General features: G+C 38.0%; 1 protein-coding gene across 7 annotated transcripts in view; it reads left to right on the forward strand.

Annotated features, from left to right (window-relative positions):
* FAM110B (family with sequence similarity 110 member B) overlaps window positions 1–27,059 on the forward strand; it is a 144,416-nt gene that overhangs the window by 41,508 nt on the left and 75,849 nt on the right. For 6 of the 7 annotated variants that reach the window (XM_079111760.1, XM_079111758.1, XM_079111754.1 and 3 more), the window contains one exon: window positions 19,632–19,681. The gene's annotated coding sequence lies outside the window, so the exon portion shown is untranslated. Of the gene's footprint in view, window positions 1–2,579; window positions 5,167–19,631; window positions 19,682–27,059 lie in introns of those variants that run through there. The other variant, XM_079111759.1, reaches the window with a different exon arrangement.

Consider the following 27,059-nt stretch of genomic DNA (forward strand, 5'->3'; position numbering starts at 1 on the left):
CCCAATTAGGGAAAAAAACGTTCTGCCTTTATTAGCATCACTGTATTCTGGCAGAGAACAGTATTCTGGTTGAATTTCTGCAAGTCTGTTTGCATTTCACAGGAAAGGACCAGGCTTAGCCAGGGCTTTTTTATTCTATTTGAAATCAAGATTTATTATCTTACTTGATAGTGCTCATTCTGCATGGTACACACCTGAAACTGAACTTGCTGAAACAAGTGTTCTTCTTCCTGACAATAGGCACCAGCCCCTATTTGTTATGATTTTATAAAGTGAATTTGTACAGCTTTAAAATTTTTACTTTATTATATGACTGCAGACAGGTTATGGTGTCCTGAGATTCAACCAGAAAGAACAATATGGCTAATTCTCAAAACTGGTAAAAGTACCAGGTAAAAGTTTCAGCAAACCAGGGAGTAGTTGAGTTGCTGCTGGGAATGGAGTAGATTAACGAAGAGGCCCCTCACCCCTGCACATTCCCAGAGGTAAGCTTTGATTTCAGTTCTCATTAAGTTTGTCTCCTTATTTGTTTTTGGTATTGATCTGACCTGAGTTTCATCAAAGAGCAGACTATGTAGTCATGAATACATTTTAATAGGTAGTGAGTCACAGTTTTAAAATCCTTCAAATGCCAAGAATTCTACTTTTTTTCTCTTAAGTACTAAGTGCACTACTTTTCTGAATTTTTGTAATACAAACATTGATTTTTCCAAGACTGAGTTTCCCTGATTGGTATCCGATCATACTTTTATTACTGTGGTCCCCATTATCCACAGAAAACCTGTTTCAAGACAGGTAGTAAAGAACCCTATATTTACTGTTTTTTCCTATCCATACATACTTCTGATAAAGTTTAATTTATAAACTGGATACAAAAGAGATTGATAATAATAATAAAATAGAACAATTATACTAGTACACTTCAATGAAATAGATATTTACACACCGGGAAGATTCACTTCTCAGTTGGCATGGAGCAGGATGGCATGAGGTTTCATTGCACTACTCTGAGTGGCATGCAGTTTAAAATGTAGGAATAGCTTACTTCTAGAATTTTCCACTTGTATTTTCAGACCATGGTTGATTACTGTAATTGAACTTGTATAAAGTAAAACCACCCATAAAGGAGGAGTACTATATGATCATTGTTAACCTTATTTCACAGTTTGGTTGAAGGAGAAAAACAGCTGATGGTATGTTTTGGTTTTCCAGGGTTTTGAGGCCATTAAAATATAAAGCGGCCTTTCATATGTTAATGGCATGAAGGTACAAGTATGTTAAATTAAAAAAAATAGTCTGTAATCTAGACCAATTAACTGGCTACAAAGCCTGCTATGTATCATAAATGAATTCTTATCTTACATAGAACTCTTTGGTAAAAAAAATACCTTCTTTTTCCAGGTGTTTGTACACAAATGTATAATTTTGCTTGCCTTTTCTAAAAGGAAGTGCTTTCATTTTATAGATTTAAGATGTTTCCAATTTAAGTTGCACACATCAGTCATAATGATCAAGTTCTGTTTTAACAAGGAATTTTATTTACAATCTGTTTAATTTTTTAGTGGTGTGTCCTTTCAGTGAGTACTGTCCTTGGCTAGGTTTTCTGACTTGTTTCCTCAGTTAATTAGAATTGGAAAATAGCCGTTTCTTCTCATTGTCGTCAGTGGCACCAGACCTCTCTGTCTTGATTTTTCCCTCTGTCCCTCCACCCACTACAGTGTGCTTTTCATCTCAGGCTGCTCTTCTTTCTTTGGAGCCTGTCAGCTGAGCAGATTGGCATCACACAGCACCACTGAGGCGGGGACTGTCTGGGGTTGAAATATAGGGCACGGCAGACCAAATGAATTCTAGATTGTTCTGCTTAGTAGCTTGCCCAGTTTTTGTGTCTTATCCTTCAAAAGGTACTGCTTGGGGGATGATTGCACCTGTTGAAAAATCATGCCAGCCTTGTCTCCCTGAGTGATTGCTAGTGACACATAAATGCAATGTAGACTCTTCACTTAAATATTAAATCTTGGGTGTTAGTCACTCTGGATCAGGCAACAAAGCTGCCATCTTTTCTGGCCATCAGTCCTGAGACCATTGTCAATGACTGTTCTATGTTCAGAACTGCTATATTTTGCATATGGAGATGTTCCAGATTTTAACACAAATGCCTTGATTTTACAGTGAAGAAAATTGAGGCTGTTTTGTAGTTGTCTTCCTTTAACATCTTTATAAGAATGCAGCAAGGATAACTTTTTCTACATTTATTCCTTTTAAATTTTTTATTGGTATGTTATAATTACACATAATAGTGAGATTTGTTGTTACATATTCATACATGCATACTGTATAACAAGATAATTTGGTTAATTTCATTCCCTAGTACTCTACCTCCTCCCTCTATCTGGTTCCCTTCCTCTACTCTACTGGTATTCTTAATATAGGAATTCTTCATGTAATCAAAATAGCTATAAAAGTAACAAATGCATCAAATCAGATTAGAAGTGATAAACCCCTGTATTACCCATGCAAGTTGCAGATAGATTTGCCTCATCCAGATGCACACAGAGCTTGGCTTTCAGGAGTTTCCTAAATAGCCATGTATTTGTGTTTGCCCATCCTGTGGCTCACTTAACCAATATAATGGGGATCCACATCACAATGATGAAAAGATATGGCTCTTATCTTTGAGAAACTTTTAGGTAATCTGCTGAATTTACTACCTAATCTCGTAGTTTTATAAATTTAGCATTTAACTGGGCCAACTGGGATTTCTTGTTCGTTCCTTTGTTTGAATATAAAATCCCCAAGGGAGCTGTATTAGTCAGCTTTTTCACTGCTGTAACTAAAAGACCAGACCAGAACAACTGTAGAGGAGGAAAAGTTTATTTAAGGGCTCATGGTTTCAGAGGTCTCAGGCCATATACAGCCAACTCCATTCCTGGGGCTGAACATCATGGAAAAAATGGGGCAGAGGGAAGCAGCTCACATGGTGATCAAGAAGGAGAGAGAGACTATACTCTCCAGATATAAAATATATATCCCATAGCCATGCCCCCAGTTAACCCCTTCCTCCAGCCACACCCTTCCTGCTTCCATTCACCACTCAATTAATCCCATCAGGGATTATTTCACTGATTAGGTTAAGGTTATGACCCAATCGTTTTCTTCCAAACCTGCTTGATTGTCCTATATGTGAGCTTTTGGTGGAGACCACATCTAAACCATAACAGGAGCCTTGGAAAGCCTGTTGGAACTGCCAGAGTCTTTCAAATGGCATTCCTGTGCGTTGTCCCCACAATCCTGCTGGGGCAGTTCTGCTTGGTGATGACCACTTTGCTTGGGATGAGGTTGGGGTTGACCTGATTGGGCTGTCTCTCCCTGGACCTGCCTCTCCTGGGCCATCCTTATTCTGAGAGCCTTCTTGTGTTTGGGTCCAGCTAACAGTGCAAAGAGCTATTTTAGATTAGGCTGAATCTTGACACCGACAGGGAGGCCCATTGCCTAAATGATGTAATGTGTCCAGTCCCCATTGTACTTTGCAGGGGCAGAGGCAGCAGGAACAGAGGCAGCCCTGACACACTGTGGGGTTTTATCTGGGACCAAGAAAGTCTTTGTCACCAACCTGTTCTCTCTTCCTTCCCTTTTAACTTCTCCCCATGGTTTCAGAGACAGTCTTGTGGTGGATCCCACTGACTTTATGTGATCTTGAAATTTTATTCCCTTGTACTCCTTTCACAATTAATTATAATATTCATTTAGGAAGTTGTTTTTGTTAATAGCTATGCTAGGCGCCAGGCCTGTTTGAAGGGTTAGAAGTGCTGCAGAAATTTCAAGAACTGTGTTTCTGGTCTGGCCTGTGATGGTGGCTTGGGTCTCCAGAGGGAGGCGGGTCTCCCCCTTTGAAGGTTGCCTCCTGGACATACTGTACTCACTCCAGCTCTCCTTGGGTAAACCTGTCAGTCCTCTTTTTTATTTTTGTGCGAAATATTTACCTTTTCCTACTTTGCACAAATAACAATGTCCCCAAAGCAAATTTGTCTGCATTCTGTGACAATTTATTCAACACATGACAAGCAAAAGCAGCTTGCTCTAAATACTCCATTTTACTGACATCCAAAATATAGTCATGAAGAGGGACTGATGATGGTGACCCTGGGAACACTGGGCTTATGCGTATTGCAACAGCTCTCCAAGAGGATGATTTATGTCTCTTGAACCTTTGTCATCTTGTCACAGGCACCATAGAGACCAGGCGCTCCTGGATGGCATCCTCCTAGATTAGTCCTGGAGGAAGAAGGAATCCAAAATTCAGTAGCAGTGACCATCAAACCAATTAAGGAGACTGCCTACACCAGATGCTTCTAAGTTGTATGGAATAATGCTTACTTCCATGCAATTTCAGGAGCATGTTCTTCTCCCTTTACTAATGCTTACATTAGGAACTTTAAAACTATTTTTGAACTTGAAAACCTAGACTATATGTTAAGTGTAAAAGGAATTATAAGAAGGCAGCACCAGCATTTTTTTTAAAAAACTCAATTCTTAATGAAGCTGAAAATGTCCACTTAGGATATGTTTTCTTTCTGTGTTACCCTTATTTCAGCAACCTTGTTGGCATATGTTGGTTTATTGCTCAAATAAATTGTAGCAATAAATGCACCTGTGTTTTTTCCCTTTGGAGTACATTTAGAAATAGGAATATCTTAATTACTCGAGCATACCAAGGTAACATAACCACAGGAATCCATGAGAGAAAGCGTTCATTTGATTGAGAAATTGTACCTCTAGTTTAATCTGAAATGTGAAGATATTTCCTAGTCTTCCCCTAAAGTCCACATTTATCCCAATTCAAAATACCCTTATGTATCATCGGTGGGTGGTCCCTTCCATTAACTGGTGGTGGTATTTCAGCCAACATGTTAGCAAACGTTCTCTGTCTCCCCCTCCCTCATTTCAATTTGTCATTATTTTGTAGCTTCTGCCTGTTTGGGTAAGCCACAGTCAGAGAAAATCACAGCAAGTGGGAGTCTTGTTGCCTCGTAGAGAAAATTATGAGGGCATTATTCTGGATGATGAAATTCATTCACTGTGGTAGCCACCAGCTGCCACCAGCCCAACCTTGATGTTTTATGCTACACTGGTTAGCAGAGGAAGATTTGAGATGGGAAGCATTTCCAGGTATTAATCATGCGCTATGTTGGGACTTTTCCTAAACTAGCATATGTATTTCCATTCCCTTGGTTTCAGCTATAGGACTTGGTAACCCTTCAGCAACCTGACCACTGAATGGTTGACATACATCTAAAGGTTAGCAGTCCAGGAAGCAGTACTAAGAACTGAAATTATTTTCTTAGTCTCTGTTCTTTCTTGTATGATATTGGCAGGAGCCTAGCGTGACTTTTCGGTGGGATGTGGTCTCAGGCTGTGTAAACTCCCTAAGCCTCAGTTTCCTCCATTTACCAGGGAGAGACTGGGTAAAATAGAGTATGGTTTCTTTGTTTCCATCAGACATCATTTTTTATTTGACTTTTATAATCAGGCACTGAAGTTAGAACAGATGATGCTGTTGGACTGAAAACTCCTGTTCCTTCTTTTCAGAGAACACACACTGGATCTAATGAATTGCTTTAATTGCATTTACGATAAAGAAATTCTAAAATCACAGATGTTAATTAATTTTAAAATAGAACATATGCATGTTTATTAAACTGTTGAGATACAGGGCTGGGTGCTTCTTCCGGATCTTTCTGGCTCAACCCGACGATAATGAGAATTGGGGGTGCAATGTCAGCATCACGCAGAGATGATATTGTGGGACCCATTTGTCCTGTGTCTGCTTTTGCACAGATTGTTTTATAGAGCGTGTCTGTTTCTAGTCCAGTCAAACCTCTAGTTTACCTGTAATTTTTTGCTATGTGGATTTTACTGTTGCTCAGTGAGATCATCCCATCTCATTTCTTAAGAGAGAGGATTTAGCTGGGCAATTGATTTTAAGAGGCAGTGTGGACTGGTTGGGTACAACCAGACAATGCGTGTACTGCCGTCTTGTGGGTACAGTGCACTTTTCTAGAATGCTAAGTGTAGGTCTGAGAGAAGCTTGAATTGTTGCATACATATATGTGCTTCTTTTTAGAAAACATATTTCCTGTGTGTGTTATTCTGTTTTCCATTTTCTAAAAACTACTATTTGCATCAAAACCGGTTACTAAATCTCTTGGGATGCTTATATAAGATTGGAATAGATAAAAAGCATCTGCATGTTAACAGGCAAGGACTATTTCTGATTTTTAGCTGTCCCACTTCATGCTCTGGAAATAGGTCTGTCTCCCTCCAACCCAGGAAACTTTGCATCTTCATAACACATTCTTCTCCCTTGGGGTACCAGAACCCGGTGCTGTTTGCACTGCAGTGAATGAGATGATGTTCTGAAGTATGAGAACAGTGCACCAGGGATTGGCTGATATTTAAAGAACATGAATGATAGCGGTAGCATCCCACCAGGGCAGAATGCAAGAGCCTTTGGACAGTTATTCCCTCCCAGGACTGAATTTGAATCTATGGCTCATTATCTACCCTGGAGTTGTTTGCCCACTGGGTCTTTCTCCCCACAAGGGAGGCAGCCAGTTAGCATCAGCAGGAGGCAGCTGTGCAGTGACCAGCTCAGGCTTGACGTGGGGAAGGCCATGGAACTAGTGAATGCATTCAGGTGTATAGACTGTGCTTTTCAGACTAAGTATCACCTCCGGTCATGGGCTTTGCCTTTGACAGAAAGTTGTAGTCTTAATGAATACTTTCCTGTAAAAAAGGAGCTTTTATTTTCATTCTGGAGTAAACCATTGAGCAATTCTTTAACTCATTACAAGTTAGTTAATGTATTTTGGCTTTGATTTTCTTATTCAACAATATAAATACCAAATCAAAAAACTTGTGTAGCAATTACTATTACCAGGTCCTGTTCTAGGTCCTGTTACCGCATTTCATCCTCACAACAGTGCTGAATTAGGTACTCTTATTATCCTCACTTCATAGATGAAGAAGCTGAAGCTTAGAGAGGTAAATCAATTTGTCCACTGTCACACAGATAATAAATTGTGATATAGGACTTGAATCCAATTGGCCTGGCTCTAGGATTATCTTTCATTACCACTCTGCTGTACTTCTTGTTTCTCTGAAAAATTAATATATTACATGATTCCTTTGCATTTGATTTGATTGGGTGAATAGACATTTATCCTTTTATGGTAGATGTTTGAACCAATGAATGTCAGTACTATTTCTCTGGTACTTACATGTGTTTGGGGTGTCTTGCATAAAACTTCTTGTCTATGTTTCATAGGAATTACTTTCTACAGCTGCATGAATTCATACCTAGACATCTGTATTGCTCAGAGACTCCACACACATTTATACCAGTGAATTATGTGTCGTCCTAGGGATGTCACTCTCAAAAACTACCATGGTAGCGACACTTCAGAGATTATGCAGTATTCACACTTCACAAATTAACTGCCTTATTTAGATAACTTTTGTTCATAGGTAGAAATAGATTATACCTGTGATAATAGTTCATGCTTTATAAGGTGAGCTTATAAGGTGAACATCAATAATACCTTTTAGTTGAAATTTTTCGTTTGTATGAACGAAAAATTAATTGTATGTTTTTATGTAGCACACTTCTGTATTAAAATGCCATGTGAAAGCAACTACAATGTAAATACATGAACTTTCAAAGTTGCAAAATAGCAATCAAATAAATATCTGCACCGATCTCTAATGATAGGTAGACATTAGTTGGTTAGACTGTAAACATTCTTCTTAATAAAATAATCAATCTAGTATTTACACAAATTATAGACTTCCACAATAAAATCACAAAAGCCAATTTTAATTTACCTTCAAACCTCACCCATCCTTGAGATTTTAGGAACTCATAGCTACTCTTTAATGAAGTTTCAGTTGTTAGCAATTGGGCAGGAAATTCTCATGAGACAGGGTAAGAATACTTTATGGATGAAGGGAAACAGAGCCCTGGAACTGTTTCATCAGCTAATATGTTCAGTATTAAATAGGTTTATATAGAATTTATGAGGTTTAGTTTTTGGAAATAATGGCTGGTTGGCTAAAAATTTTTAAAGACCTCTATTTAGGCAGTTTTAATTAGTTAAAAGTCAAAGCTTAATAGTCTGTTAGAAAGTTCCTTTATAAATTAGTGAGATTAATTGTAACGTGACCTTTAGATGGTATGTCTTTTAAGTCTGTGCAATGAGTTTGCTACATTTATTTACTTATCTACTTTTAAAATATTTTTAGTTGCCAGTGAATTTTTTATTTTATTTATTTATTCATATGTGGTGCTGAGGATCTAACCCATTGTGTATATATACATTTTCATGATCCATTCATCTGTTGAAAGGCACCTCGGTTGGTTCCATGGCTTAGCTATTGTGAATTGAGCTGCTATAAACATTGATATGTTGCCACATTTATTAAGGGGCAGCAGAAGAACTGGGCCTCATGTGTGTGGTCTTAGATCCCAGTATTTTGATGCTCAAAGCAATGCTCAAAGCAATGCAGGAATCTGGGCTACACAACAGGGAGTTCAGTTTCTCCCTTGCTGCTGTATCTTTGTGTCTTCAATTAAACTAGTAGAACTGACCATTTAAGCATCTTGAGGGCAGGAAATTTTATGTAACTATTGACTTCTTCATCTCTAGATTGTGGTATGTAGTAGGTACTCAAAGAATCTTCACAATATGAATGAATTAAGCTGTTGACTGACCTAACTGCATGCTGCATATTCAAGAATGATAGTTCTTGGATGTTTTCATGAATAGCCTTCCTACATGTGATGTCTTTTAATGAATCAAGCTGATTTTACCCTGTGCCTTGAGGCCACTGAGCCCTGAATTATAATAGCCATGTCTGTTTGTTGCTAATAGCTATTTAAGTTTTATCAGTCAATTTGAATTCAAGGAATGGATTGGCGGTGTAGCTTAGTGGTAGAGCACTTGCCTAGCATGTATAAGGTGTTGGGTTCTATCTCTGGTACTGCTGCAAAGAAAATCAAGGACCATTAGTCATCTGTGAAAACCACTGTTTTAATCACGAACCATGGGATATTTTTATCTTATGAAACTATATTATGATTTTAATGCCTGAACACAGAGGTCAGGCATTCCTTTAAAGAGTGTATCATAGTCTGTGAGACTGCTATAATGAAATACCTTAGACTAGGTAAATTATACATAACAGAAATTTATTGCTGACACTTCTGGAAGCTGAGAAGACTAAGATGGATGAACCCCAGATTCTGTGACTGGTAAGGGCTTGTTTTTCATAATGGAAACGTCTGTGTGTCCTCACAAAGCAGAATGGGAAAGGCAGCTGGGGCTTCTTTCATAAGGGCTCTAGTCCCTTGTGATTAGCGACCTAATCACTTCCCAAAGACCCTATTTTCTAATACCATCACCCTAGCCATTAGGTTTCCACCTAAGAGTTTTGGGGGACATACTAATATCTAGACAATACCTGAGAATTTTTCTTCTTTCAGCTAAGAGTATTTTATTAACATATGAAAAGTAAAATGTGATATTCATTGAGCATGGTGACCAAGTTAACATATCAGATTAGCCATAATAGAATTCTCATTGTTTTTGCAAATTCATAATCACCCTTACTAGTTAGTAAGATACAATTATAGACTTTGGTATAAAAATCATAATATTTCACTTTTCTAAGACTTCTAGGTTGTCAGAAATCTTTTGTACATTTTGTGAACTTTATGAGAAGTGCCCATTTTACAGATGAGATGTTATGGTTTGGATATGAAATGTGCCTCAAAAACTCCTGTGTTAACATAGGAGGTGAAATGATCAGATAATGAGAGCTATAATCGAATCAGTGAGTTAATACATGTGATAGATTTGAATGAACTAACTGGGTGGTAACTGTAAACAGGTGGGACCTGGTTAGAGGAGGTGGATCACTGGGGTTGTGCCTTGGAAGGATTTATTTTCTCTGTAGCTCCCCATCCCACCCCCCTTCTGGATTACCAGGAGGTAAACAGCTTTCCTCTGTTATACACTTTCGGCCATGATGTCTTGACTCATCTCAGACCCAGAGCAATGGAGTCAGCTGACCATGGACTGAGCCTCTGAAACCATGAACCCAAGTGTACTTTTCCTCCTCTAAATTGCTGTCAGGTATTTTGGTCACAGCAATGAAAAGTTGTCTAACATACAAGGACATTGAGTCACAGAGTGGTTATGAGGAGCCAGAACTGACAGATATAAAACACAAGACTCATGATTTCATGTACTACATTCTTTCCAGTACACTATATATACCCAGAAATCTCCTTAAGTGCAACATAGTCTCCCATTAACAAGCTAGAAATAATCAGAAAATCTTTGGACCATAAGTGTATAAGTATATAAAATTTCCTTCTTGTCAGTTGAACTTTGGAAACTCTCGTAGAGCGGGGATCCAAAGAAGGAAATCTGTGTGCATATCTTAATCCATAAATAGCAGCATTTCTTAATCTTCAGCATGTTTCATCTGCTCATACTGACTTTTGTGAGAAGAGTGATTGATGTCACCTAAGACGATCATTGGTGGCCCAGTACTGATGTATTAGCAATTCTGTCTCTAGTCCTGAAGTAGACTGTGCCGTTCTGCTGATGATGGTGATGGCTGGGGGGCGCGGGGGAGGAGGGTCACTATTTACTGTGGTGATCATAGTCCAATTGTGCAGTGTTTTGTGGCTTTACAAATACCGCAGAGAACTTATACATAGTACATAGATTTTAAGGTCTCGTGTCTTGAACTGAGGAGACTGTTACATGTGTATGTATGGCAGATTTCTGGAGCTAGTGTTGACATCTGTTGACACATTTTGAAAGCAAAGAAAGTGGGTGGGAAGAGTTATAAAAAGAAAATATCAATAATGAATGGTAGAGGGCATTTCCAAACATACTGATGTAGTATCCTAGGAGTGAACCTAATTAAGAAGGAAATGGAAACTCAGTAGATTTCTTTCCTGTGCAATAGTGAAGACTATACAAGAAGAATGAGCTACTCTGTAATTTTTGGAGGCAGTGAAGTAGCATTCTGTAGAATATCAAGTCATTTCATAATTCTTAGGGATGGGTGAGCTAGTCATGGAGCATCAGCCTGTCTTAGAGGAGATGTAGGTGTCTAAGTACCTGGAGCTTTGGCTCTGTGGTTTGTGTTTGGTGAGGATGTATGTAGTCGATGTTTGGAGTTATGGGATGTTTTCATAAACTGTAGCTATATATGAACTATTCCTGGAGTCTGCCAGTTTTGTTTCCTCTGGGAATTGCACGATGATCTCTTCCTGTTCTTGCATTCTTGAGCAGTGGCTTCCCTGATGACCACTGGACAGGGCTGGGGTTCTAATCACTGAAGCTCAGTGGATGACCAGAGGCACTGTGGACCCCATGGGACTGTAATTAATTGTCCCATTTTCTGCAACCCCTTGTGCTCTTCCTATATGTATATTTGTGTGTGCGTGTGTGTGTGTATGTGTGTGTGTGTGTGTGTGTATGTGTAAATCTGCCATGGTACTCATTATCAAATAATAATAGAAGAAATCTATCTTTATGCATAGTGTACTTTTTTTGGTAAATGATTTAATTTATTGTAAAACATGAGGGTTTCTTCTGTGCTACTGAAAGTGCAGAAGAATATTGAGATTTTAGGGTTTTTAAAACTAGTTTCTTTGTGTAGAAGTGAGTGTGCTTGGTAACCAATATGTGAATTTTGAAAAAAAAAATACAAGATAAATGTCAAAGTATGACTTAATTTAAATATTAACTTCTTTCACTCTCTTCCAACTTCTCTAGAAGTTACTAGCATGAAAGCTTCATATTTCACATTCCTGGGGTTATGTGTGTGCTGAGGAAACTCAGTGTTGATTCTCAATACTTGCTTAATTATCGTCAAACCCTGACGGAAACTGTAGGGTGCATAAGTATAATTCAGCATAGGCAAAGTCAGTCCTTGGCAGTGTGTCCTTCAGCTGACAGTATTTTGCAGTGCATTCCCCCACCCCCAACTTAATCCCTTTCAGAAGCATCTGCAAACGTTTTTAGGAAAATCATCCATTTATATTGTGAGGATAAAAATAGAAGCACTGAATGTTCCTTCAGCACAGGTTTTGTGGGGTTCTTTTGGTGGTGCTGGATCTTTTATTTAAAAGGAATTTTAACATTGACCTCACCATGGTATCATCCTGCTGATCCTGAACACCTTCACCCCAACAGAGGAATTTCCCTTTGTTCAAGGGGTCCAGGCCCCAACCTCTATCTGCCACCCTTCCTCACCAGGTCTCAAGGTGTCACATCTGAGTATATTCTGTCATCTATCCTTGCCCCTCCTTCCCTCTGCCCTCTGTCCTTTTTAAATTGTGTAAGAACATAAAATGTCATCTTAATTATTTATCTAAATTGTTTCTAAGTGTATATATAGTTTTCAGTGCTGTTTTGTTTTTGTTTTATGTTAGTTTTTTTTTTTTTTTTTTTTTTTTTTTTTTTGTGATGGGGTTTCTGTGTTGTCCACTGGCCTCACACCCATGGCCTCAAGTGATCCTTTTGCCTCAGCCTCCCTGTAGGTGGGACTATAGGAACATACCACTGCATCTAGCTTGTGTTCTTACTTTTTAATTATTTTTGTGTTTATTATCCACATTTTTACATCTGATATATAAACCACTGAAGGGTTTGGGCCACGATTATCACTTTTTTTCTGCATTTGATCAATGCCTTCATCACCTGGCTGTTACTCCCAAGCCCCATGTTTTTGCATTCCTGACTTTGTCTAGCAAACAGCAGATGTTAAACATCTGATGCTGAATTTAAGACATTTCTTTTAAGAATAATTTTCAGCAGTGGATCTGAAGACAGTTTGTGTGAGGAATCAGTCTCAGCCTTTTAAAAAATAAATGCCTTAAATAAGACACAGATTATTATGAGTAAACTTCTCACTGGGGAAAAAAATCATTGTAAAATAATAGGGATTAGGATTTTTATTTCCCTTCAGGACTAGTATGATCAGCACTATATGTGTGTGCCTGTGCTTATGTTTTCCTAAACCATAACATCAAACACTTTCTATTAATCATTCTGTCTTCTCAAGAATAGTTGTTGTCAAGTGTGGTGATGCATGCCTGTAATTGCAGTGACTCAGGAGGCTGAGGCAGAAGGATCGCAGGTTCAAAGCCAGTCTCAGCAACTTAGCGAGGCCCTGTCACAAATAAAATTTTAAAAGGTCTAGGGATATGGCTCAGTGGTTAAGTGTCCCTTGGTTCAATCCCTGGTACCAAAAAAAGCAGTAATTGTCATTTCACATTGCTTGGTCAAGAATGAAAGTTTTGTTGCATTTGATTCATGTCCAGAATTCTCATATACTATGTGAGGAGTTAGACTCGTTTTGATACAACTTTCTTTTTGGAAACTTTAGAAACTAGTGAGTGAAATAGCATCCTTTGCAAATGTAGACAAAATTTCGTGGTATCTAGATATGAAACTTAATGGTAACAGATTTAGAAACTGTCAATTGCTTTCCATATTTAAGCAGCCAATGGATACAAATCTTCCTTGAAAGCTAGTTTTCCTTTTTAAAAAACGTAGTTTGTCATGAACCTTGGACACATACAAGTGTCAGGACTGCTCTTTGTTACATCAGAGGTTTTATCCTAGTCTTGGATGGATGGATGGATGGAAGGATGAAGATAAAAACATCACACAGAATTCCCACACTATATTGAACCTTAAACAGTACCCATACCACTAATATTGTACTGATTGAAATTACTTGTTTCAGTTCCTAATAGGTTTATTTTTCTCTTTCTTAATAAAATGTGCCTAGGGCTGGGGTTGTGGCTCAGTGGTAGAGTGCTTGCCTAGTATGTGTGAGGCACTGGGTTAGATTCTCAGCACCACATATAAATAAAAATAAAAAGATCCATGGACAACTAAAAAATATTAAAAAAAAAAATAAAGTAAAATGTGCCCACAGAGGAGGGACTCATTGTTTTGTTAATGCCTGCTGTGGAATAGACAGGGAACAAGGATCCACAAATGAAATAATAGTAAACTTGCTTATGGAAAAGCTAGATACAGAGTATTTATATTTTAGTAGGTAATGTGTACTCTCAAAAAAGCAGCAAACAAACCATTCTTTAATGTTTCTCCTTAAAATAATCTGTAAATTTTTATGAGCATTCCATAGAATTTTTATATTGGTACAAAGGATCTTATATCTATAATGGATAATCAGTTAATGTTTTGATGAATAAAAGATAAACAGTTTTCTAGCTTCACCTCATGGAAACCTGAGTAAATTATATTTTTGATGTTCTTATCATTGATACTAACATTAATCAAATATCACAGAAGGACTGATTCCCATTTTAACATCTCTGAGAAACGTAGTTTATACATTATGATCTTTAAAATAGTCTATTAAGAAAAACTAAAAACCAGTCATTGTCATAACAGATTTCACATTCTCCTTTTTCCCAGATTTCATAGTTGTGTAGGAAGGATAGACTTTCCCTCCAAGGCCTCTAACGTTTTTCTCTCTTTTCTACCTGTTAGCTGCATGTTTGTGCCTGTGCACAGAGTGGACAATGCTCTGCTTTTGGGATAACAGTATTTTTGTGAGAACAGGGGGTAGGCTTATAGGAAAGAATGTGAGTCCAGAACCCACTTGATTGGATCCTTCCTCAGGGTCAAACAGTCAAGGTGCTGGCCAACCTATGTTCTCAGGTGAGGCCCTAGAGAAGAATCTGTTCCTAGGCTCATTCAAGTTTCAAGTTGTTGGCAGGGCCTCAGTTCCTGTTTCCTGGCTGTTGGCTAGGGACTGATATTAATTTCTAGAAGCTTTTAGAAGGCATTTGCAGTTCTGAGCCATATGAATCATCTTGGGAACGTTGTAGCCAGCAGCAGCATCCCTTGTCAAACCCTCCTGGAACTTCATATGTCTTTGGTTTCTCCTCTGTGACAAGCCAGGAAAAACTCTGTTGTAAAGGGTCGAAGGATTAAGGCAGGCTCATCTAGATAATCTCCCTACCTGAAAGCCAGTGTGCTATGTAATATCTTAATCATGAGAGTAAAATTAAAATTCCTGATACTTACCATTGTGGGGAAGAGAGTGAGAGATCCTGAGGCCATTTGAGAATTCTACCTCAATTCAGTTAGGATGCTTGGGAGATGCCAGATTTACCCCAGTGCTTACACAGTCACAGGTTGCTGAATAACAGGACCTTTTTGTGAACTGTGTTGATAGATGATTCTGTTGTGTGAGCATCACAGAGCGTGCTTACCCAAAGGTCAGTCACATGACATGACCTCTTGATGTAGTCAGGTGACACAGTAAACAGGAGATGTAGGAGGCTGCTACTGGCATAACACTGCATATTGAAAAACTTTGCATTTTCAATGAGCAGTACACTCTAAAATAATGACAAAAAGTATAGTTGGTAAATACATAAACCACCACCAGAGTCATTTATTATCGTTATCAAGAATTATATACTGTATACAATCGCATCTAGAGTTTTCAGTGACTGGCAGTATGGCACATCATTTACACCAGCATCACACAAGCATGTGAGTAATAATGCGTTGTGCTACAACCTGAAAAAGGTGCAAGGTCACACTAGTGGATAGGCATTTTTCAGGTCCGTTTTCATTTTATGAGACACCTTCAGATATGTGTTTGTTATTGACTGAAATGGCATTATGTGGCTTACGACTGTAACACTGTCTCTTTGAGTTGATGAAGACTGGGCGTTGTGGACTTTTTTTCTTTCTTAACCTTACTGTGTTTCTGCAGGGAGAAAAGCAGTTCTGTCCTTTGCACATGAAGATGTTATTAAATTGTCATTGGTAGGGCTGAGAAATGACGTTTGTGATTTTCATTTATTGATCTATGTCTTTCAGCTACTCACCCCTGGGTTAGCTGTGGCCACATGAGAACTGGAGTCAACTATATAGTCTTGTAATTAACATAGAAACCAAACTGGCCCAGGCTAAGGGCTTAACCTAGGTCAACAGTGTGACAATGAGGTCATGGAAGAGGAATGAACTTGACAAGCTGGGCCGTGGGGAGCCACCCAAGTTTATAATCAGAGGAGAGTGACTTGCCAAAATCATTGTTTTTGGCAGATTAACCTGGAAATTATGTGTTTGCTGAGAGTGAAAAGGCCGGACACAGAAACTGTCAAGCAGTTCAGAAATGAATGTTCATCTGTCAGTGACAAGGGAGATTTAGAAACATATTATGTTCCTGAATTACATTAATAGTAGTAGTGATGGTAAAATAGAATGGGAAAGCATAAACAAGATACAAGAGAAAAATTAGACTGTCTTTCAGGACCTGCAGTTGCTAGGGCAGTCCACTTAGGTAGTCTTTGGGTACTTTTGGGCATGTGTTTATCAGGTATGCTATCAGGTTAATCATCAGTTTGTTATATGGAACTTGCTTTTGCAGCTGGGTTTATGAGAATTTAAGTGAATATACATTTGTGGTTTTTAAAGTCACTTGAAAAAAGTTGTTAACCAGAGGCACATAGGTTAAAATGCATACCAAATATGTATTTTACAAGGAGTGATATTTCATGTTCATGGCATTTGGCCTAGTCTTCTCTTTTACCTCTCACAAAGAAGCAGCATTCCTTTAAATGAGGTGGATAATGGATCCACAGCATTGATTACTCTAGTGATAGGATATTCATTGTTTCTGAAGTTCATACTTTTCTCTGCTGGGATCACAGACCTAATCACATACTGGTGGTTTTTATTGGAGTCAGTATTCAAAGAAAGTTGGGCACTTACTTCCTAATTCCTTCTACTGTTCCACCAAAGAATTTTTTAAATAAAAAAAAATAATAATAAAATTCAGCAAAAATTATCTGTGAGCCTGGGAACAAGAGAGTGAATACATCTGTTTTTACATAAGTCCTAAAATGCTGGTTTTCCAAATATGCTGTGTGGTGTGCTCACCACATAGTTGGGTAAAATTTTCTATGTTTGCCTGCCGTGGAACTTTAAGTGAAAATAAAACTGTATCTCTTTGTTACCATGGGAAGGATAACATTTAATTTCATCTTTTGGGACTAAACAAAGTTCTGATGCAATGTGGTGACAGTAAATAAAGGGCATAGAAATTTGCAACTTAGCAGCACAGTCAGAGATGCTGAGGTCCTGATGGTTTTAAGGCAAGCCGACATAGTAACTAATGCACTGGTTCAAGTCCACACATATTCAGAACCGTCTCTGAGCCAGTCACTGTTCTGGAGGCTGGGGATATAGCAGTAAATAAAGAGACAGCAGGTTCTATCTCCCTGGGACTTTATGTTACCGAGGTGAAGCAGAGAACACAGAAGAAAAATACATAAAATGTTTAGTATTTCAAATGTAACAAGTATGGTAGAGGAAAGTAAAGCAGGGACAGGGATGGATGTCTGTATTGTAGGGTAGGTGGGGGTGGCAGCTTTAGAGAGGGTGCTGTGGGCAGTATTCTAGATAGTTCTTGTTTGGGGTGAGCAGGCCTGTCTAGCATGGTGAAGGTGTGGGGCTATCACTCCTGTAACTGGATGACCTTCCGGTAGGCCCCATCTCAGCAGGTGGGGAAGAGATTCTGCTGCTGTCTTGTCATGTTTAAAAGGGTCTATGAGAACACATATGACTGGGGACTATGACTATAACTTTTCCAGGATCTGAAAAGTAGGCCTCAGTCTCTTAGCTGTAAGGAGCTTGATTCTCCAAGTACACTGACCCCAGGCCTTCAGAAAAGAAGATGGCCCAGGTGATCACAGGATCCAACTGAGCCATGTTGAACCTCAGCCCACAGAGACTATGAAATAATAAATGATGTTGGTTCAGGCTGCAGAGTTTGTTACACATCACAGAAAACCAGTGCGCTGGGAGCCAGGAAAGGCTTCACCGGGATGGGATAGTTGGATCAAGACTGGACAGGGCAGGAGGTGAGTCCTGTAGCTTTCTGTGAGAAAGGCATTTCAGAGGACAAAGCCCCTGGAGCAGAGGGTGGCTGGCATGTGCAGCCAGAGCAACCGGGTGGGTAACTCTTATAGTTTAAGGAGTGAAGGAGGGGGTGGTGCTGGTGGTTAGGTCAAAGAGTTCGCTGGGAGCCAGAGTGGAAAGAACCATTGAGCCATTTGGAGGTTTTTACGTTTTCTTGAAGGTGTTGGGAAGTCATTTGGGAGTGACGTGGTTTGACCTCAGTTTTAATAGAATTCCCCCCAGGTTGCTATGCCAAGAAGAAAGGTCGTGGAGGTGCTTGTGTCTTCAAGAGAGCACAGTCATGAAGAGTGGTAGCATCTTGGGCAAATGTCTAGCTGTGTAGGTGGTGAGGAATTTTTAAGACTTCTACATGTAGATAGATCTATTTTTGTAGAAGTAATTCCTTTAGTTTATCAGTTTCTTTGGGGGGCTAGTTATATATTTACTCCTGTATCTTAAACATTATTTAGTAATACCTTTGCAGTCCTTTTTTTCTCTCCATTTTTCTATCCAGTATTACCAGATGGGCTGTTTCATCTGGTATTGAAATACTACTATTAAATTCTCCAAGTTGTACCTTTTTTTGAGAAGAATCATACAGAAGGTGGGAGAAATCTTTGGGAACTGAGGTAGTTATTTATACCCTCTCTGGTTCTAGAAAAGACTCCAGGCAGCAGCCTTTGGGATCTTGGGTTTCCCATAGTTTGCCTACTCCAATGAAGTCAGCAGCCAAAGGCAGCCATACTGGACTTGTCATCCAGGATTGTTAACAGCAAGGTCAGAGGGCAGCAGAATTTCAGTGTATGCGCTGACTATACCGAAAATGGTAGTACTCAAAGACCAGAGCAGCCATTTGCTTGACTTACCTGGAGCATTTTGTCAGATCTGACCACCCCATGTATGGTTCTTGGAGTCTTATTGTTATTGTTGTTTGATCTCTTTGTGACCAAATTGTATTTTTCCTTCAAAAAATTGTAATCAAGTATTAATTTCATCGGGAATTTGTACAGCAAAACTGGAAATCCTTCACATTCATTTATATTTATTGTAGAGCGCCGTCATCTTTAATTATGTTGTGAAGGTGACTATATAATGCACCTCAAAATTGCAACTACTGGAGATGGTAAGATAGCATAATTGACTGTATAAAAATATAAACTCCAGTCTGTACTCTGGCTTTTTAATTAGCAATATTAGTAAAACATATGATAAAATACGAGTAGATTATAACATAGATAGGTGTCCCCCTCTGTCTTGTCCTGTGAATCTTGCTTTAACTGACTTCATTTGAATAGGTTTGCTTTTTTTAGATGATGCAGTGTCTTTTTGCCTTTCTTTTTTCCTTCCATTTGGGGTTATACTCCTTCTTGGTATTTAAATAGTTGCCATTGCTGATCTGAAGATTACATTTTAATTAATGTTCCTTTAGCCTGTGAACACACATGCTTTTGTGTCATTTGAGAAGGACACATTGTGCTTTTTCTCTGCCCCCTGTACTGCTTTGTGTTTTTCAATGTGTGATATTTTCAGTGGTCTTTTGAAGTTGAGTGAATCAATTATACTCTTAAGTGACAGAAATGACTTTTTTCTTTTCAGGGTGCACTGGATCTGTTGAGAATCAAACCTGGTCATATGAAGCACTTCTTGTAAGTAGCACATTTTGTTTACCCATCTCAAATCACACATGGGACATACTACAGAATTGATCAACATTGACACCTGTTAATTGTGCACTGGGTTTTAGTCCTCTTTAGGTCACTGTGACCAAAATGACTGACAAGAACAGTATAGAGGAAGAAAAGTTTATTTGGGCTTATCATTTTAGAGGTTTAGTCCTGGGTCTGCTGACTTCATTGCTTTGGGCCCCATGTGAAGCAGAACATCATGATAGAAGGGCATGGCAGAGGAAAGCTGCTCAATTTATGGCAACAAGGACAAAGAGAGATGGGGAAGAGCTAAGGACAAATCCCTTCAGTGACGTACTTCCTCCAACTGTGCCCCACCTGCCTACAGTTACCACCTAATGACCCATTAAAATTAGTAATCCATCAAGTGGATTAGTCCACTGATTAGGATACAGCTCTCACAGTTTAATCTTTTCATCTCTAAACATTCCTGCATTGTCTAACTCTAACATGAACTTTTCAGGAGACGCCTCATATTCAAATCATAGACACCCTCAAATCTTATGTTTTCTGATAAAAAGTAGCAACTTCCAGAAACTCGAGAGAAATTTTGCCCATACCTAACATATAGTTGTATATAAGAATTTGCTTATTTTGGGTTCTCTTTTACTCTGAAGTTTCGATTTTCAATATATACTAGAGACTAGAGTTCTACACATTCTTTTAGTCTAATCTACCTCAGGGGTTTCAGAAAATGGCCTTTGGGACAAATCCAGCTCACTGTTTTGTAAATGAAGTTTTACTGGCACATGGATAAGATCATTCATTCACATGTTGATTATGGCTGCAAGATATAAGATTTTTACTATTTGGCCTTTTACCAAAAAAGTTTGCCAACTCCTAGAATAGAATATTTGACTTTTTTAAGCTAAAAATTTTGTCATTAATTTTGGAATAATTGAAATAATTAAAATTTGTCAGGATGAATCCATCTAAAAGTTAGCTAATGTTTTAAAAAATTAAAATTTAGGTGTTAATTGGCTTTCTGGTAACATTTCAAATTCTACACTTTATTAAAATGTATTCATCTTAAGAAGCATAATGTAGGGAAATGTAAATCAGAGACATCAAAAAGAATACAACGACATTTTATGTGAACCTAAGTATTAGATTGCATTTTCATAGAGCTAGATAACACTTAAAACTAAAACATTCATGAAGTCATAATTCACTTGTCTGCTGAGGCTTCTCTTATAAATCTCCCATGGTGACATGTTTACAGCCTAAAGTGAAGGTTGGATTTGCTTTGACTAAAGTCAGATGAGAGCTTAAGTTTGTTTAGGCTTATGTACTTCAGTGTGTGTGTGTGTGTGTGTGTGTGTCTGTGGTCTCGACAGTTTTTGTTTTTTGATAGGTTAATTAAATTTTCTTATTGATGCAAAGTTTATTTGAACTGATGCTTTGTTCTCTGTGGACTTTTGGTGGTTAATATACATTGCAATGTGATAATGACAGCCACCCTCCCCTCTGCCCCATCTTTCAGTCCCACTCTAAGAATCATTGCAGGGTATTGTCACACAGTCTGGAACCCTGACTCTATGAACTGGTGCATATTCTCTCCTCGCAGTCTTGCACTTTAGGGGCTGAGGGAGAACACAGGCTCAGAGTGAGGAAGCTTGCATTTTTAGTGGGAATGGGCTGTCTTTCTTTCCTAAAGTTGGTAAATGAGGGTGACAGAAATGCTGCAGAATCTAATTACTGTTTGATTTATTTACGTCATGTGGTCAAGGGCAAGTTCATTGCCATGAAAACACACTCAGCTGGTGTCCTTGCCATGCAGCCTGGTTGTGGGCAGTCTGGAGGGCTCTATTCCCTTCTGTGGGCCCTGGTGGTGGGTTCCTGCCCCTCTTGGCCAGAGCCCTGGGCGGTGGCAAGCTCACAGGTCCCCTCAGGCAGCTCCTTCTCCTGGCCAGACCGCTGATGGCCCCTGGAACATGCCACTGACTTGGATAAGGACGTGTGGCGCTTTTTGTAGAGGGACCTGAGTGAAGCTAGATTCACGTGTTTATATGCACCCCACACATACAGGGCATGTTTAGGCAGCTGAGTATAATGTTTTTGGCAGGGCCACTTTTTTCTATTTCCTGGACTCTGGGAAATTAGACTATAGTTTATTTTCTTAAGGTATTTGACTTAATAATTTTTCTCATTCTTTATTTCTTCTTATTTTAAAATTTTTCGTATTTCTTATACTGCTACAAATCAACTGTTAGTATCCAAATTCTCTGAAACAAATTTTTAAAAATCATTGTGCCCAACCTCTTTCTAGTCACCTTCTTAAGACCCTGGAAAGGCCCAGTAGCTTATAAACAACCTTGTGGCTTCTTGGTTCAGAGGAATTTCTTTGGGGTTCACTGCCAGTGTGCCCTCAGTTCTACTTACCATTGGGTGACTGGAGAAGTTAGTGATTTCTCCATCACTTTCCTCCACCATAAAATGGTAAGTATAGAGTCTACTTCATGGGTTGGCTGCAGGGACTGAATGGCTAATGCCTTCCAGCATGGGGTCACACATTAAAAGTATTCCCTGGGGCTTACTATTCCTGGGCCTCACCTGGGGCCTATGTTGCTTTTCCTCCTCGTTCACTCAGGGGTGGTGCCCCCCTCTTTGCTTTGAATATCTTACTAGTGTCCTTGGAAAGGTTTACCCACAGGGAAGCTGTTTTGTCAATGACATGTTCTAGAATTCTCAGTAGGTGTCTTTTTATTGTTTTTTAAATTCTCTACAGAGAAGACAACCCCTTAGTTGCAAGGGGAACAGCTCTTAACCTCCCCTCCTCTTTTGAAACTGTGAAATAGCTATTGTGACATCAGTAGTTTTTATTGATGAGGAAACTTGGTCTTAATGAAATTAAGCAATTTTACCTCAATTCCTATAACTGTAGGAAACACAACAGATATTTAAATCCAAGATATTTATTTATTTATTTATTTATTTGGTACTAAGGATTGAACCTAGGGGTACTTAACCTCTGAGTCACATCTCCAGCCCTTTTTTATTTTTTATTTTGAGACAAGTTCATCTCACTAAGTTGCTTAGGGCCTCACCAAATTACTGAGGCTGGACTGGAACTTGTGATCCTCCTGCCTCAGCCTGCTGAATCACTGGAATTACAGGTGTACACCACCATGCCTGGTACCAAGATTCTTTTTTTAAGCCTTCTTTAACCTCAAGAAACATAGCTATGAGTTTAGGAATAATATAGGAATCAACAGGAAAAAAAGTGAAATATGTATAAATAAATAAATAAATACACATATATATGTATTATTGCATATATTTTATTTGTAAAATATAAAATATACATTGATTTCTTCCTGAAAACTGCTTTATTACAGACATGATACAAATAAAAGAAACATTGACTATGTAAAAGCTAAGCAGTTAAAATATTAGTTGAAAACATTAAAGAAAGCTATCTTAAATGGATGTTAACAATTTAAACATCCATTTAAGTGATAAATTTTATAATATAGCCTACATATGAATAGAAAAAGTATTCTCAAATTTTCATGAAGTAATCTCAGTACAAGGCACATTATGGTACTGTTGCATAGACTTCAACTGTTATAAGTAAATGTGGGATTGAGAGTCGTCATCTGTTTACAGATATGTAGTTTGCTAATAAATAAAGGTTCAAAGGAATTTAAAATAGCTTACTTAGAATGATCAGATCAGGAATAAAACCTTTAGTAAAACTTTATAACCATACTATATTAGTCATTTTTAATACAATAAAGTGTTTTTGAGATTAAATTCACTGATACTAAGTGTGCAGATAAACAAGTTCTAACAAGGACACTCAGATAATAAATAACTTTCATTAAGATATAGAACATTTGCAACATCCCAGCAAATTCTGTCTTGCACCTTTCCTGTTAATGCCCACTTTACCAGCCCTGGAAGAAATCATTGATCTGATTTCAGTCTTCATGAATCAGTTGTTATCTTTTTAAAATTTATGTGAGTGGAATAGTACAGCAGTGGCTCTTTGTGCTGGTTTCTTTCCTTCAGTATCGTGTCTTTAAAATTAGTGTTCTTTGTCTTATCTGCAGATCATTCCCTTTCACTGATAGCAGTATTCCATTGTTTGCATATACCACAATTAATTTATCTCTTTTCCTGTTAATATTTGTATTGTTGTGCATTTTGAATAAAGTTCCTACAAATGTTGTTTAGTAAGTCATTTCAGATATATGTTTCCATATTTCTTGAGTAATACCTGTGATTGAAATTGCTGGGTCAGAGGATAAATGTTTCAGTAACTTTCTGGAAACTGTCAAGGTTTCCCTTAGCAGTGCCAGAAGGTTCCATTTGTTCCGTATCCTCACCAACATCGGAAATTTCTTTATTTTCGGTAATTCGAGTGACTATGAAAAGTGTCATATTAAGGTTTTAATTTGCATTTCCTTGATAGCTAATGATGCTGAGTGCCTTTTCATGTACTTGCAGATCATTTGTTTCTTCTTTGTGAAATACCGTCAAACTTTTTGTCCTTTTTTTTAAAAGTTGGATTGTTGTTTTTTTTATTATGGATTTGTAGGAGTTCTTTATTTTTTCTGGCTAAATCTTTTTTCAGGTTTATGTATTAGATCTATTTTCCCCCAGTTAGTATTTTGCCTTTTCAATTTTTAAGTGTCATTTGACAAGCAGACATTTTTAATTTTTTAAAGAACAATTTATTGATTTTTTAATGATGATCTTTTTGGGGACTCCAGAAAATGTTTATCGTACAAAGTTGCTCTTCTTATTCTAAATGCTGCATAGTTTTGTTTTTGACTTTCTTGTGTGTGATCTATCTCAGGTTGATATTTTTGGTGCAATGTAGGGGTTGGAGTCTACTGTTTTTTCCAAATGGATATTCAGTTGTTCCTTCATCATTTGTTGAAAACACTTTTTATTTTCTTTTGAATTGTCTGAGTGTATGTGTCAAAATCAATGCTATGTATGTGGATCTATTTCTGGACTCTTGTCTTGTTTGGGTCTGTTGGTTCTTATTAACACCACCATGTTGGATTAACCTTGCCTTTGTGGAACAGCCTAACTGTCCTTCTCAGGGAGGAGGATATTTTCTTATCAGTTGAATGAATGCAGATCACCGCCCATCTGGCTTCCTTATAGTGGCTCACATATCCACAAAGTGCACAACATCACTAATACATGATTCTGACATTGAATTTTGCAGGTGGAGTGTGTTTTGCAGTTGAATGACTTCAGTTTGTTCAAATATAAAAAATTTGGTGCAGTGCATTCCATTTCACTGCGATTTAGGTCAGAGAATTATGCTGAAAAGAAATATGTATAAAGGCATGAGTGAGCACAGTCTACCAAGCGTCCCAAAACTAGTAAATCAAAAAGGAAGATAGATTAACTGAAATTCCAATTAATTTCACAGGACTGAGACCAATCAATATTTTAAATAACGATGCTTTCGTGTTGCTTTTTCTTCATTGCTAATAGAGTTCTTTTTTTTTTTTTCCTTTCTTTCCATTCCTGCAAAATACATCCTCCCAAAAGGTACACAGCATAGAGTGTATTTTTAGAGAAGAGAATTCTTTTGCAAAAAGAACAAGGATGTAGAAGAAATTCTATATAAGTTTTATTATTGAAAACAAGGGCATTCTCAGAAGAATGACAATTATAAATCAAAAAAGGACATCCTGCTGTGTCCTGGGAATGAGGATCAGTCCATCAGTGCAGGCTCTATTTCTATGTCACCAAGGGTATCCCAGTATTCATTCTCATTAGCTGCACTACACACCATTACTATGGGGAAGCAAGGCCTGTAAGATTTTTCTACTCCTTTCACCCAGAGAAGCTAGGATCTACTCTTTTCTGCATGGATTACCTGCAGACAAAGAGAAATTAACTAATGCTTTAGTTTGACTCTAGAAAGTCCACTAAATGATCAAGTGTTAAAACCTTGGTCCTAAGCTTAGTGCTCTTGGGTGGTGGTGGAAACCTTTAGGAGTTAGGGCCCAATGAGAGGTCTTGCGTCATTGAGGGGCATGCCCTTGAAATGGATAATGGGATTCCAGCCTTTCTTTCTTCGTTTCCTGGCTGCCACGAGGTGAACTAGCCTCCACTTCCACCCACTTCTGCCATGATGTACTGTGTCATCACAGACCCAAACCAGTGGGACCAATGGGTCATGGACTGAAACTTCCAAAACTGTGAGCCAAAATATACCTTTCTTCTTTTTAAAGTTGATTATCTCAGATTTTTATAGTAAAGCTGACTAGCATAACTAGGAACACTCATATCCCTAGTGTCATCTCCTCAGTGTGATGGGATACTGGGTTCCATCTTTGTAAAGTTTATCCTTGTTTGTGTTTTTAACAATAGAAATAAACCTGAATTTATGCTTACCCTTTGTGGGGAGATATTGAAAACTAGAAAAACTTCTTTAGTCTGTAAATTTTGCAGAATATCATCAAGATATTGGGTGGGAAATTGCTATCACTGTCCTCTGGACTCCTGTAGTTCTTTTCAACTAATCTGTTAGGATTCTGGGTCATTTATTTCTATTACAGAACATTTCTGGGACATTAATTTAAAAGACTTCTATATAATTGAGTACAGCAATTGCTTGTGTAGGCCTGACTCAAATTTTATGATAAAAAACATCCATCATATTTCTTTCCATATAAGAGGAATTTAAGCTGTCTTCTTCATGAGAAGACCTGTCTGTAATGGAATTAAAATAACTTCTCCCTGAATGGGAACACTGACTTGGCAAAGATCATGAGCAATCATTCAAGAGGAATGCAATTGAATACTTGAAATTTAAATTAGCTTGTAATCTGACTTTGAAAATAAAGGAAAAGAGAAACCCAAGGAAGTTTCTTCCAGGTGAAGAAATATCCTTCAAGTCACTTCCAGTTTCAAAGCTAATATCACACACATGATAAAAGTAATGTAGCAATAAAACTTACCTTTCTCATGTGCTTGTTCTCCCTTATACCCTATAGCTGTGCTTAGGAAAGGTGCCCTACATAGGAAGAACTCACATCTACAAAAACGACTTTCAAATATCACCAGAGATTTATAATCTGTCCCAGCAATGTTTGGAACAATTGCCTTTTTTTTTATAGTGTCCATAAAGCATATATTATTAACCCAAGAAAGATCCCTAAATAAATGGCACAGATTTTCTTCTTTATTTAGAAACTATTCTGAGGTTCATACTTTCAAAGGATTCTTTCTTTTTGAATAACTTCTTCCTCATTCTCCAAGGACACAATATTATTCTTGTTAAAAATACCAAGCGATAAATGTTGCAGGTGAATCACATTCCTTTAATGAAAATGTCCCTGTAGTTATTGTCACTGCCTTCAAT

The sequence above is a fragment of the Sciurus vulgaris genome (assembly GCF_902686455.1).
Source record: "Sciurus vulgaris genome assembly, chromosome: 1".
Taxonomy (NCBI): Eukaryota; Metazoa; Chordata; class Mammalia; order Rodentia; family Sciuridae; genus Sciurus; species Sciurus vulgaris.